General features: G+C 36.1%; 6 non-coding genes across 6 annotated transcripts; all 6 read left to right on the top strand.

Moving 5' to 3' along the window:
* Positions 1 to 2565: 2565 nt before the first annotated feature.
* LOC128009247 (5S ribosomal RNA) lies at positions 2566 to 2684 on the top strand. Its single transcript, XR_008180963.1, has one exon. It is a non-coding gene; the product is annotated as a 5S ribosomal RNA (ribosomal RNA).
* A 629-nt stretch (positions 2685 to 3313) lies between these two features.
* Positions 3314 to 3432, top strand: LOC128002973 (5S ribosomal RNA). The gene has a single exon (XR_008175707.1). It is a non-coding gene; the product is annotated as a 5S ribosomal RNA (ribosomal RNA).
* A 221-nt stretch (positions 3433 to 3653) lies between these two features.
* Positions 3654 to 3772, top strand: LOC128009244 (5S ribosomal RNA). Its single transcript, XR_008180961.1, has one exon. It is a non-coding gene; the product is annotated as a 5S ribosomal RNA (ribosomal RNA).
* A 7130-nt stretch (positions 3773 to 10902) lies between these two features.
* LOC128009243 (5S ribosomal RNA) lies at positions 10903 to 11021 on the top strand. The gene has a single exon (XR_008180960.1). It is a non-coding gene; the product is annotated as a 5S ribosomal RNA (ribosomal RNA).
* Positions 11022 to 11529: 508 nt separating this feature from the next.
* LOC128005513 (5S ribosomal RNA) lies at positions 11530 to 11648 on the top strand. Its single transcript, XR_008178162.1, has one exon. It is a non-coding gene; the product is annotated as a 5S ribosomal RNA (ribosomal RNA).
* A 2582-nt stretch (positions 11649 to 14230) lies between these two features.
* Positions 14231 to 14349, top strand: LOC128009242 (5S ribosomal RNA). The gene has a single exon (XR_008180959.1). It is a non-coding gene; the product is annotated as a 5S ribosomal RNA (ribosomal RNA).
* Positions 14350 to 15000: the final 651 nt, after the last annotated feature.

Below are 15000 nucleotides of genomic sequence, written 5' to 3'. Positions count from 1 at the left end.
TTAGTTTATAATAATTTTGCCATAAAATAGAGTCAATGCCCGATCTCTGAATCTTAGCAGGTTTAGGTCTGGTTAGTACTTTGATGAGAGACTGCCTAGGAATACCAGGTGCTTTAAGTTTTTGGGTTTTCTTTCCTACTTATATAATGTACTGGCGATAAGATTGGCTGGTCTTTAAATAGCCCTCTCTTTGCAGCAAACTTCGCTTACGGCCAAACCAACCTGGCAACGCTAGTGAGCCACACAGGAAGTGAGTTGGCAGTTTGTAGTAGGCAGTAGGTGAGAGAGGCTCACCTTGTGTTTTTTGTTTTGTTTTATCTGCGTAAAGATTTATTTCTTTTGCAACTTATTGATTTTTGTTTGTTATAGTTTTTATACTTCCCAGCAGCAGTTTGCTGTCTGGGGAGAAATTTTTCTTTTGTTTGAAAAATGGATGGATTACATGGCAAAGAAGTGGACATGGCAGGAGGAAGACGAGTGCTAACAGACAAAGAAATGGATAAAGAACAACGAGATGGACAAGGACAAATGGATTATAACAAGAGGATTTACTCTAAAGAGGCTACAGTAATTGTTGACATGGCGGATCAGAGAGATGCAAGAGCAGAGGACATTATCAAAGCAGTGAACGAAAGGATTGGAGGAGGAAAGATTCTAGCAGTCAGACCAAGGCAAGTAAAAGAATATGAAATTACACTGATAAACAGGGAGGCGTGCGATGGATTAGATGAAGGATTAATGATAAAAGGAAAACTGTGTGAGATTCGACAACTGAAAACAAGGGAGTATGTGGTTTCTTTCATACATTTGCCAGCCTATATTGAGGACTCTGACATTTTAATTAAATTACAAAATTGGGGCGTAACACCTGTTTCAGACATCATAAGAAGAATGTATCCAGGCACAGACATTGCGGATGGTACAAGGTACCTAAGGGTGAAATTTCCTAAAGAAGTAGTGTCTCTGCCATACAGTACAAAGTTTGATACGGAGGAGGGAACACAGTATTTCAGGATCATGCATGATCGTCAGGTTAAAACCTGTCGATTGTGCATGAATCCGGGACATGTGTTCAAAGACTGTCCAGATTTTAAATGTCATCAGTGCAATGGCCAGGGTCATTACGCAAGGGATTGCGATGCAATTAAGTGCCCGGATTGCAGAAAGGTGATCATAAGATGTGAGTGTTGGATGGAGAATGAAATTCAAAATAAAGAGTCAGAAGGTGTAGGAGGGCGAATGTCAAAAGAAACTGAATTACAAAATGGTGGAGAGAATGAGGAAGAGGATGGTGTGAATAAAGAGGCTATTGTGGAAAATAAGAAGGAATTGGAAGAGAAAAGGCTGGAAGGAGAAATGGACAAAGGAATATTGACATCACAGGAAGTAACACAAGGGGTATTGGAGGAAATGGAGAACCAAGGATTAAAAGAAAAGGAGGAGGAAATGCAAGAGATAACTGAAGAGGAGAAAGAAATGGAATTGGAAGAGAAAAGGCTGGAAGGAGAAATGGACAAAGGAATATTGACATCACAGGAAGTAACACAAGGGGCATTGGAGGAAATGGAGAACCAAGGACTAAAAGAAAAGGAGGAGGAAATGCAAGAGATAACTGAAGAGGAGAAAGGAGTGGACAGAATGGATGATAGAAAGGACAAAAGGGTGACATTAAGAAGGAGAACCCTTAAGGTAATACCAAATGTGAATGTGGCCAGAAAAAAAAGACATTTTAGGGAAAAATACAATAAGGGGAAACATTTGTTTGAGAATAAATTTCAAGTGTTGAGGGAAGATGAGGAGGAGGAGGTAGACTAAGAATACAATGTTTGGTTTAAATTTGTATTATTATTTATTATTATAATGTTTTTATACATTGTATCATGGTATGCTAATGCCTTAATTGTATTTCAAAAAGAAAAATGGAGATAAAAGGTTATTTATTGAATGTAAAGTGAAATAAATGTGTTTGGTGTTTAGAGAAATGGCTTTTATCAAACCTGTGGCAAATAATTATTGTTTTTGTTTGTTATGCTTCTGTGGAAAATGTGTACAATGTTTTTAATGAAATATTTTAAATTTGTTAATAAAAAAAAAAAAAAATAAAAAAAATAAAAAAAAAATCTCGTCTGATCTCGGAAGCTAAGCAGGTTTGGGCCTGGTTAGTACTTGGATGGGAGACCGCCTGGGAATACCAGGTGCTGTAAGCTTTTTGGAAATTTTTCACTTAGTATATAATAATTTGGCAAAAAAATAGAGTCAATGCCCGATCTCTGAATCTTAGCAGGTTTGGGCCTGGTTAGTACATGGATGGGAGACTGCCTGTTAATACCAGGTGCTGTAAGCTTTTTGGACATTTTTCACTTAGTATATAATAATTTTGCCAAAAAATAGAGTCAATGCCCGATCTCTGAATCTTAGCAGGTTTAGGTCTGGTTAGTACTTTGATGAGAGACTGCCTAGGAATACCAGGTGCTTTAAGCTTTTGGGCTTTCTTTCCTACTTATATAATGTACTGGCGATAAGATTGGCTGCTCTTTAAATAGCCCTCTCTTTGCAGCAGACTTCGCTTACGGCCATACCAACCTGGCTATGCCCGATCTCGTCTGATCTCGGAAGCTAAGCAGGTTTGGGCCTGGTTAGTACTTGGATGGGAGACCGCCTGGGAATACCAGGTGCTGTAAGCTTTTTGGACATTTTTCACTTAGTTTATAATAATTTTGCCAAAAAATAGAGTCAATGCCCGATCTCTGAATCTTAGCAGGTTTAGGTCTGGTTAGTACTTTGATGAGAGACTGCCTAGGAATACCAGGTGCTTTAAGCTTTTGGGTTTTCTTTCCTACTTCCTACTAGAGTCAATGCCCGACCTCTGAATCTTAGCAGGTTTGGGCCTGGTTAGTACTTGGATGGGAGACCGCCTGGGAATACCAGGTGCTGTAAGCTTTTTGGAAATTTTTCACTTAGTATATAATAATTTTGCCAAAAAATAGAGTCAATGCCCGATCTCTGAATCTTAGCAGGTTTGGGCCTGGTTAGTACATGGATGGGAGACTGCCTGGGAATACCAGGTGCTTTAATCTTTTTGGAAAATTTCACGAATTATATAATAATCTTTCATTAAAAAAAAAAAAAAAAAAAAAAGAGTCAATGCCCGATCTCTGAATCTTAGCAGGTTTAGGTCTGGTTAGTACTTTGATGAGAGACTGCCTAGGAATACCAGGTGCTTTAAGCTTTTGGGTTTTCTTTCCTACTTATATAATGTACTGGCGATAAGATTGGCTGCTCTTTAAATAGCCCTCTCTTTGCAGAGGACTTCGCTTACCGCCATACCAACCTGGCTATGCCCGATCTCGTCTGATCTCGGAAGCTAAGCAGGTTTGGGCCTGGTTAGTACTTGGATGGGAGACCGCCTGGGAATACCAGGTACTGTAAGCTTTTTGGAAATTTTTCACTTAGTTTATAATAATTTTGCCAAAAAATAGAGTCAATGCCCGATTTCTGAATCTTAGCAGGTTTAGGTCTGGTTAGTACTTTGATGAGAGACTGCCTAGGAATACCAGGTGCTTTAAGCTTTTGGGTTTTCTTTCCTACTTATATAATGTACTGGCGATAAGATTGGCTGGTCTTTAAATAGCCCTCTCATTGCAGCAGACTTCGCTTACGGCCATACCAACCTGGCTATGCCCGATCTCGTCTGATCTCGGAAGCTAAGCAGGTTTGGGCCTGGTTAGTACTTGGATGGGAGACCGCCTGGGAATACCAGGTGCTGTAAGCTTTTTGGAAATTTTTCACTTAGTATATAATAATTTTGCCAAAAAATAGAGTCAATGCCGGATCTCTGAATCTTAGCAGGTTTGGGCCTGGTTAGTACATGGATGGGAGACTGCCTGTTAATACCAGGTGCTGTAAGCTTTTTGGACATTTTTCACTTAGTATATAATAATTTTGCCAAAAAATAGAGTCAATGCCCGATCTCTGAATATTTGCAGCTTTGGGCGTGGTTAGTACATGGATGGGAGACTGCCTGGGAATACCAGGTGCTTTAATCTTTTTGGAAAATTTCACGAATTATATAATAATCTTTCATTAAAAAAAAAAAAAAAAAAAAAAAGAGTCAATGCCCGATCTCTGAATCTTAGCAGGTTTAGGTCTGGTTAGTACTTTGATGAGAGACTGCCTAGGAATACCAGGTGCTGTAAGCTTTTTGGACATTTTTCACTTAGTATATAATAATTTTGCCAAAAAATAGAGTCAATGCCCGATCTCTGAATATTTGCAGGTTTGGGCCTGGTTAGTACATGGATGGGAGACTGCCTGGGAATACCAGGTGCTTTAATCTTTTTGGAAAATTTCACGAATTATATAATAATCTTTCATTAAAAAAAAAAAAAAAAAAAAAAAGAGTCAATGCCCGATCTCTGAATCTTAGCAGGTTTAGGTCTGGTTAGTACTTTGATGAGAGACTGCCTAGGAATACCAGGTGCTGTAAGCTTTTTGGACATTTTTCACTTAGTATATAATAATTTTGCCAAAAAATAGAGTCAATGCCCGATCTCTGAATATTTGCAGGTTTGGGCCTGGTTAGTACTTTGATGAGAGACTGCCTAGGAATACAAGGTGCTTTAAGCTTTTGGGCTTTCTTTCCTACTTATATAATGTACTGGCGATAAGATTGGCTGCTCTTTAAATAGCCCTCTCTTTGCAGCAGACTTCGCTTACGGCCATACCAACCTGGCTATTCCCTGAGTTGGTACGATCCAGGAAGTGTGAGGTGGCAGTTTGGGAGGGAAAGGCTCTCCCCTATTTTTTGTTTTATTGTGTTTTCTTTTGATAATTACTTAAAGTTTATAAGTTCAATTTATTTATTTTTTTGTTTAAACCTCAGACAGTTTTACTGTCTGAGGTTTTATTTTTTTCAAAATGACGGATATTACAGTTACTGAACCGGAACGGATATTAGACCAAGAGACTGAGGACAACGACTACACTGAAAGAAACAAAGAAATGGACAACGGAAAGGTTAAAGATGACAAAGAAACATGGGCAATGGTTGCCACAAGGAGAAAGAAGAATGGAATGGATGCAAGGAGTAGAGGAACAGAAGAGCTATATACAAGTCAAGGTAAACAAACAAGAGATTATACTGATGGAAGACGAGAAGCAGTTCAAAGAAATGAGACAATGAAAAAGATAAAAAGCCAATCGAAATATCAGAGAGACTACAAAAAAGAAGCAACGCTAACTATGACTGTTAATGATCCAGAGAAAATATCTGTGATGATGATAATAAAGGCAGTGGAAGAGAAAACTGGATTTGGAAAGCTGTATGGACTGAGGAAAAAAAGTAATTTTGACTATGAACTAACCATGGAGAATGAGATGGATTGTGACAAGCTAGTAGATGGACTACTGATTGATGGACAGTTTTGTGAGATCAAAAAACTATGCAAAACTGAAAGAATGGTCTCTTTTTTGCTTTTGCCAAATTACATAAAAGATGATGAAATCATTCAAAAACTGGTGGATTGGGGAGTAAATCCTATTCTCCCTTTAAGAAGGAGATATTATCCTGGCACCACTGTTGCGGATGGAACAAGGTTTTTAAGAGTAAGATTCCCACAGGACATTGTGACTCTGCCATACAATGTGAGATTTGACACAGAGGAGGGACCAAAATACTTCAGGGTAATTCATGACGGCCAGCTAAAGACTTGCAGAATATGTGCAAGCACAGAGCATGAAAAAAAGGACTGTCCTCAATATACCTGCAGAGAATGTCTGGAACAGGGGCATTTTGCGCGGGACTGCCAAGCCCCACGGTGCAAAAGCTGTGAAAAGACATGGATGAGGTGTACATGTGAATCTGAAGAGGAGGACAATGCAGAAATGGAGATAGAGGTGCAGGAGCACATGGAGGAGACAAGCAGAAATAGAAGGAAAGATGAAACACAGGAGGTGAATGGGATTTCTGAGGATTTAAGTAAGCAAGGAAAGGAGGACTCCACGAGGAGAGAGGACAACGCAGATAAAGAAATTGAAGTGCATACAATGGAGACTGAGACACATCAAACTGTTGCTAATGATGGACAAATGAAAGAAAATGAATGTGCAACAACGAGTGAAATTGCAGCTGGGTGGAATAAAGAGGAGGTAAGCGATGAGGAAACTGATGAAATTAACCTTGAGCTTGAAAACAGAACAACGGACATTATGAACAGAAGACGTAAATTGATAACAGTATCAGAAATAAATATTAAACAAGTATTAAAGAAACAAAAGTTAAGAAGAGAAGACAGAGCAAGGCTAAATGAAGATAAAGTAGATCTAAATTCCTAGACATTAAGAGAGACCATATATAGATGATGGGTTGTTTTGGTTTGTGTTTTTTTTTTTTTTTTTTATTTCATTATGAGTAATTTATGTTTGGTCTCAATTAATGTTAGAGGGCTGTCATCTAAGCTGAAGTTTGAAAATATAATAAATTTAACAAAACAAAGTGATATTTTATGTATACAGGAGACTGGATGGAATGAAACAATAGTTAATGATTTTAAAAAATTTTGGGATGGAGAAATATGGTACAGTAATGATTTAAATAAGAAAAAAGGATTGGCAATACTAATTAGAAGGGGAGTAGTAGAATCAACGAATGTTTTATTTAAAGATAACAATGGAAGGATTTTAACTGTTAAAATTATGGATAGGGGAGAAGAAATAACAATATGTAATATACATGCTCCAAATGAAGATATGGAAAGAGTTACTTTTTTTAAAGAATTGAGTGTTTTGATTAATGGATGGAAGAATGTCATTGTTATAGGAGATTTTAATACTGTTTTAGAAAGAATAGATGTTGAAGATTTTATGGTGTATAGAGCTGATGTTGGAAGAAAAGAACTGAAATGTATGATGGCTGAACATAAATTTGTAGATGTATGGAGAGATAGAAACAGAGTCAAAAGAGAATATTCGAGAAGACAGTGGGTAAATACAATTTTAAAACAAAGCAGAATAGATTTCATTTTATGTGACAGAAGATTTGAGCATTTTATTTCAAAAGTTTTTTATAAAATGTATAGTGGGAGTGATCATGACTTTTTATATGTAATGATGGATTTTAGTGGAGTTGAAAGAGGACCAGGTGTATGGGTGGTTAATACACAGCTTTTAAAGAACGAATTGTATAAAATGGAAATGGAAAACCTAATTATTAATAGTGTAGATGATGTTTTATATGATGAAGCAATATGTGTGTGGTGGGACAATATAAAATCAGATATCAAAAGTTTTTCTATTGAATGTTCTAAGAAAATACAGAAAGCAAAAAGAGCTAAAGAAAGGGAACTAAATAAAGAATGGGAAAATGAAATGAAAAAGATAACTGAAGGAAATACGGATATTAGGAAAATAGTAATATTAGAAGAGAAAATTAAAAAAGTGGAAGAGGACAAATGTGTGGGTGCTAGAATAAGAAGTAAGATAAGAAATACAGTGGAAGGGGAAAGAAGTACAAAGTTTTTCTATGATGCAGAAAAGAATAGACAAAAAGCTGATTTAATAAAGAATGTTTCAATGCAAGGTAAAAATATAAAAGATAAAGAAGGGATTTTAAAAGAGGTCAAGGATTTTTATGGTGTTTTATTTAAGAAAAAGGGAGTTAATGAGGAAGATGAAGTATTTTTGTTAAATCAAATCAAAGTTAAAGTAAAAGAGGATGATAAAAAAATGTGTGATAGTGATATAACAGAAGAGGAGATAAATGAAGCTATAATGCAATTAAGTAATGGGAAAAGTCCTGGTTTAGATGGTTTATCATCTGAATTTTATAAGGTTTTTAAAGATGTTTTAATACCTATTTTGAAAGATCTTTTCATAGCCATTTTTAAGAATGGACAATTGAGTGAGAGTATGAAGAAGGGAATGATTAAAATAATTTATAAAAAGAAAGGGAATAAAGATGATTTACAAAATTACAGACCATTAAGTATGCTCAACACAGATTATAAAATATTGGCCAAGATTTTAGCGAATAGACTTAAAAAAGTAGTTCCCCACATCATTACAACTAATCAAGCATATGGCGTATTAGGAAGAGATATAGTGGATACAGTAACAAGCATTAGAGATTTAATTTGGTACATAAAAGAGAAAAAGAGTGATGGTTTTTTAATCAGTATAGATCTAGAAAAGGCATTTGACAGAGTTGAGCACAAATATTTATTTGATTTAATTCAACAGTTTGGTTTTGGTAATAATTTTATAAAGTGGATGAAATGTTTTTATACAGATATTTTTAGTTGTTTTAAAATAAATGGTTTTTTAACAGACTTCATAGGAATATCTAGATCTATAAGACAAGGATGTCCCTTATCAGCTTTATTATATACTTTAGTTGCTGAACCGTTAGGTTTAGCAATAAATGGAGAAAAAGAAATAAAAGGTTTTTTAATAGAAGACAATGTAATAGAACAAAAATTGTTTCAGTATGCAGATGATACTACTCTGATTTTAAAAGATTTTAATAGTGCTGAAAAGGCTATGGGAATTATTGATAAATACTGTCGAGGTTCGGGTGCAAAAGTAAATAAGGAAAAAACTGAATATATTAAGATTGGAAAAGTGGACATTTCAAAAAGAAATTGGCAGTTAAAAGAGCAAAAGAATAATATAAAAATTTTAGGCATTACACTTGGATCTGATGAAATTAAAACTAGAGAAATAAATTGGGATGAAACTGTAAACAAAATGGAAAAAAGATTAAATTTTTGGAAACAGAGAGTACTGTTTCTAAAAGGGAAGGTCCTTGTCTTGAATTCTCTTTTTTTATCCAAAATGTGGTATGTTTTAAGTGTTGTTAGTTTACCAATATGGGTATATAAGAGAATAAAAACTATGATTTTAAAGTTTCTTTGGGATGGTAAGCCATCTAAAATTGCATATAACACAATCATTGGAAAGGTGGAAGATGGAGGATTAGGACTAATAGATCCATGGCTGAGAATGAAAAGCATGAGAATTAAAACAGTAAAAAAGTTTTTTAACAAAGACAACATTCCATGGAAAAGTGTCATGAATTATGTTATTAATAAATGCGGACAAATAGGAGATGATTTTTTATGGATGGCTTTTAAGGATAATATGATAGAAAATATACCAGAGTTTTATAAAGAATTGTTGAGAAGCTGGAAAATGTTTTATGAAAATGTGTACGTAGAGATTAAAGGGAGAAAACAGTACCTGCAGCAACCCCTATTTTTAAATCAAAATAATAAAAGCAAAAAGCATATGTTTTATGAAAACTGGTACGCAGTAGGTTTTAGACAAGTAAAAGACATTTTATATGAAGTGAAACCTGGATTTTTACCTACACAAGCAATAATTGATTCACTTGAGGAAATAGAAGATATAGAAAACAAAGGGAAAATTGAAGAACAATATACAAAATTAAAATTAGCATTGCCAGAACATTGGATTAAAAATATTGAGGATAATGAAAAAGAAACCGAAAATGAAAAACCAAAGGTTTTTTTAAAAGCAGGGGATGATAAGATTGTTTTTAATGATTGTGTCATTAAGATGTTTTATACCTGTTTAAGTAAGACTGTTTTTGTAAAGCCTAAAGCAATAGAATATTGGGAAAAGTTATTTGACAATTTTGATGCTTCGAATATATGGAAAAATGTAAGATTGAATTTTAAAAGTCCGGTTTTGGAAAATTTTGATTTTTTATTAAGACACAATTGTGTGATGACAGAAATTATTTTAAGTAAAATTGGGTTAGCGCAAGATGAAATGTGCAAAGTGTGTTTGGAGAAAAAGGAAGGTGTATTACATTTATTTTTAAATTGCAGAAAGTTAAGTGATTTTATAAAAATGTTAAAAAAGATGGTATGTGATTTTCTGTATAATGACAAGATTACATTGGAAGAATGGGATACATTGCTTTTATTTGGCTTCAATGGAAGGACAAAAAATAACTATGCTCTAAATTTTATGTTAACGCTTGCAAGATTTGCAATATGGAGAAGGAGAAATATAATGAAACAAAAGAAAAAAGAAATAGCGATAAAGTTATTATATAAACAGATCATGATGGAGGAAATACAAGTTTTATATGACTATTGCAAAATGCTTGAGAATATGGAAATGTTTGAAAAATGTTTTACAAGGAATAATCCATACATTGTTAAAACTTGGACTGGTTTTGAAGTTCTGTTACTGGAAGATGTTTAAATATTTGTGGTGATGTATTGTTAATGTTTTTATTTTGTGATTTTTAATAAATAAAAAAAAAAAAAAAAAAAAAATCTCGTCTGATCTCGGAAGCTAAGCAGGTTTGGGCCTGGTTAGTACTTGGATGGGAGACCGCCTGGGAATACCAGGTGCTGTAAGCTTTTTGGAAATTTTTCACTTAGTATATAATAATTTTGCCAAAAAATAGAGTCAATGCCGGATCTCTGAATCTTAGCAGGTTTGGGCCTGGTTAGTACATGGATGGGAGACTGCCTGTTAATACCAGGTGCTGTAAGCTTTTTGGACATTTTTCACTTAGTATATAATAATTTTGCCAAAAAATAGAGTCAATGCCCGATCTCTGAATATTTGCAGCTTTGGGCGTGGTTAGTACATGGATGGGAGACTGCCTGGGAATACCAGGTGCTTTAATCTTTTTGGAAAATTTCACGAATTATATAATAATCTTTCATTAAAAAAAAAAAAAAAAAAAAAAAGAGTCAATGCCCGATCTCTGAATCTTAGCAGGTTTAGGTCTGGTTAGTACTTTGATGAGAGACTGCCTAGGAATACCAGGTGCTTTAAGCTTTTGGGTTTTCTTTCCTACTTATATAATGTACTGGCGATAAGATTGGCTGGTCTTTAAATAGCCCTCTCTTTGCAACAGACTTCGCTTACGGCCATACCAACCTGGCTATGCCCGATCTCGTCTGATCTCGGAAGCTAAGCAGGTTTGGGCCTGGTTAGTACTTGGATGGGAGACCGCCTGGGAATACCAGGTGCTGTAAGCTTTTTGGAAATTTTTCACTTAGTATATAATAATTTTGCCAAAAAATAGAGTCAATGCCGGATCTCTGAATCTTAGCAGGTTTGGGCCTGGTTAGTACATGGATGGGAGACTGCCTCTTAATACCAGGTGCTGTAAGCTTTTTGGACATTTTTCACTTAGTATATAATAATTTTGCCAAAAAATAGAGTCAATGCCCGATCTCTGAATATTTGCAGCTGTGGGCCTGGTTAGTACATGGATGGGAGACTGCCTGGGAATACCAGGTGCTTTAATCTTTTTGGAAAATTTCACGAATTATATAATAATCTTTCATTAAAAAAAAAAAAAAAAAAAAGAGTCAATGCCCGATCTCTGAATCTTAGCAGGTTTAGGTCTGGTTAGTACTTTGATGAGAGACTGCCCAGGAATACCAGGTGCTTTAAGCTTTTGGGCTTTCTTTCCTACTTATATAATGTACTGGCGATAAGATTGGCTGCTCTTTAAATAGCCCTCTCTTTGCAGCAGACTTCGCTTACAGCCATGCCAACCTGGCTTTGGCCGATCTCGTCTGATCTCGGAAGCTAAGCAGGTTTGGTCCTGGTTAGTACTTGGATGGGAGACCGCCTGGGAATACCAGGTGCTGTAAGCTTTTTGGACATTTTTCACTTAGTTTATAATAATTTTGCCATAAAATAGAGTCAATGCCCGATCTCTGAATCTTAGCAGGTTTAGGTCTGGTTAGTACTTTGATGAGAGACTGCCTAGGAATACCAGGTGCTTTAAGTTTTTGGGTTTTCTTTCCTACTTATATAATGTACTGGCGATAAGATTGGCTGGTCTTTAAATAGCCCTCTCTTTGCAGCAAACTTCGCTTACGGCCAAACCAACCTGGCAACGCTAGTGAGCCACACAGGAAGTGAGTTGGCAGTTTGTAGTAGGCAGTAGGTGAGAGAGGCTCACCTTGTGTTTTTTGTTTTGTTTTATCTGCGTAAAGATTTATTTCTTTTGCAACTTATTGATTTTTGTTTGTTTTAGTTTTTATACTTCCCAGCAGCAGTTTGCTGTCTGGGGAGAAATTTTTCTTTTGTTTGAAAAATGGATGGATTACATGGCAAAGAAGTGGACATGGCAGGAGGAAGACGAGTGCTAACAGACAAAGAAATGGATAAAGAACAACGAGATGGACAAGGACGAATGGATTATAACAAGAGGATTTACTCTAAAGAGGCTACAGTAATTGTTGACATGGCGGATCAGAGAGATGCAAGAGCAGAGGACATTATCAAAGCAGTGAACGAAAGGATTGGAGGAGGAAAGATTCTAGCAGTCAGACCAAGGCAAGTAAAAGAATATGAAATTACACTGATAAACAGGGAGGCGTGCGATGGATTAGATGAAGGATTAATGATAAAAGGAAAACTGTGTGAGATTCGACAACTGAAAACAAGGGAGTATGTGGTTTCTTTCATACATTTGCCAGCCTATATTGAGGACTCTGACATTTTAATTAAATTACAAAATTGGGGCGTAACACCTGTTTCAGACATCATAAGAAGAATGTATCCAGGCACAGACATTGCGGATGGTACAAGGTACCTAAGGGTGAAATTTCCTAAAGAAGTAGTGTCTCTGCCATACAGTACAAAGTTTGATACGGAGGAGGGAACACAGTATTTCAGGATCATGCATGATCGTCAGGTTAAAACCTGTCGATTGTGCATGAATCCGGGACATGTGTTCAAAGACTGTCCAGATTTTAAATGTCATCAGTGCAATGGCCAGGGTCATTACGCAAGGGATTGCGATGCAATTAAGTGCCCGGATTGCAGAAAGGTGATCATAAGATGTGAGTGTTGGATGGAGAATGAAATTCAAAATAAAGAGTCAGAAGGTGTAGGAGGGCGAATGTCAAAAGAAACTGAATTACAAAATGGTGGAGAGAATGAGGAAGAGGATGGTGTGAATAAAGAGGCTATTGTGGAAAATAAGAAGGAATTGGAAGAGAAAAGGCTGGAAGGAGAAATGGACAAAGGAATATTGACATCACAGGAAGTAACACAAGGGGTATTGGAGGAAATGGAGAACCAAGGATTAAAAGAAAAGGAGGAGGAAATGCAAGAGATAACTGAAGAGGAGAAAGAAATGGAATTGGAAGAGAAAAGGCTGGAAGGAGAAATGGACAAAGGAATATTGACATCACAGGAAGTAACACAAGGGGCATTGGAGGAAATGGAGAACCAAGGACTAAAAGAAAAGGAGGAGGAAATGCAAGAGATAACTGAAGAGGAGAAAGGAGTGGACAGAATGGATGATAGAAAGGACAAAAGGGTGACATTAAGAAGGAGAACCCTTAAGGTAATACCAAATGTGAATGTGGCCAGAAAAAAAAGACATTTTAGGGAAAAATACAATAAGGGGAAACATTTGTTTGAGAATAAATTTCAAGTGTTGAGGGAAGATGAGGAGGAGGAGGTAGACTAAGAATACAATGTTTGGTTTAAATTTGTATTATTATTTATTATTATAATGTTTTTATACATTGTATCATGGTATGCTAATGCCTTAATTGTATTTCAAAAAGAAAAATGGAGATAAAAGGTTATTTATTGAATGTAAAGTGAAATAAATGTGTTTGGTGTTTAGAGAAATGGCTTTTATCAAACCTGTGGCAAATAATTATTGTTTTTGTTTGTTATGCTTCTGTGGAAAATGTGTACAATGTTTTTAATGAAATATTTTAAATTTGTTAATAAAAAAAAAAAAAAATAAAAAAAAAAAAAAAAAATCTCGTCTGATCTCGGAAGCTAAGCAGGTTTGGGCCTGGTTAGTACTTGGATGGGAGACCGCCTGGGAATACCAGGTGCTGTAAGCTTTTTGGAAATTTTTCACTTAGTATATAATAATTTGGCAAAAAAATAGAGTCAATGCCCGATCTCTGAAATCTTAGCAGGTTTGGGCCTGGTTAGTACATGGATGGGAGACTGCCTGTTAATACCAGGTGCTGTAAGCTTTTTGGACATTTTTCACTTAGTATATAATAATTTTGCCAAAAAATAGAGTCAATGCCCGATCTCTGAATCTTAGCAGGTTTAGGTCTGGTTAGTACTTTGATGAGAGACTGCCTAGGAATACCAGGTGCTTTAAGCTTTTGGGCTTTCTTTCCTACTTATATAATGTACTGGCGATAAGATTGGCTGCTCTTTAAATAGCCCTCTCTTTGCAGCAGACTTCGCTTACGGCCATACCAACCTGGCTATGCCCGATCTCGTCTGATCTCGGAAGCTAAGCAGGTTTGGGCCTGGTTAGTACTTGGATGGGAGACCGCCTGGGAATACCAGGTGCTGTAAGCTTTTTGGACATTTTTCACTTAGTTTATAATAATTTTGCCAAAAAATAGAGTCAATGCCCGATCTCTGAATCTTAGCAGGTTTAGGTCTGGTTAGTACTTTGATGAGAGACTGCCTAGGAATACCAGGTGCTTTAAGCTTTTGGGTTTTCTTTCCTACTTCCTACTAGAGTCAATGCCCGACCTCTGAATCTTAGCAGGTTTGGGCCTGGTTAGTACTTGGATGGGAGACCGCCTGGGAATACCAGGTGCTGTAAGCTTTTTGGAAATTTTTCACTTAGTATATAATAATTTTGCCAAAAAATAGAGTCAATGCCCGATCTCTGAATCTTAGCAGGTTTGGGCCTGGTTAGTACATGGATGGGAGACTGCCTGGGAATACCAGGTGCTTTAATCTTTTTGGAAAATTTCACGAATTATATAATAATCTTTCATTAAAAAAAAAAAAAAAAAAAAAAGAGTCAATGCCCGATCTCTGAATCTTAGCAGGTTTAGGTCTGGTTAGTACTTTGATGAGAGACTGCCTAGGAATACCAGGTGCTTTAAGCTTTTGGGTTTTCTTTCCTACTTATATAATGTACTGGCGATAAGATTGGCTGCTCTTTAAATAGCCCTCTCTTTGCAGAGGACTTCGCTTACCGCCATACCAACCTGG

This window comes from Carassius gibelio, chromosome B22, assembly GCF_023724105.1.
Source record: "Carassius gibelio isolate Cgi1373 ecotype wild population from Czech Republic chromosome B22, carGib1.2-hapl.c, whole genome shotgun sequence".
NCBI classification, from domain to species: Eukaryota; Metazoa; Chordata; class Actinopteri; order Cypriniformes; family Cyprinidae; genus Carassius; species Carassius gibelio.
The sequence above is the reverse complement of the archived record's forward strand: the minus strand, read 5'-3'. Positions and strand labels throughout refer to the sequence as shown.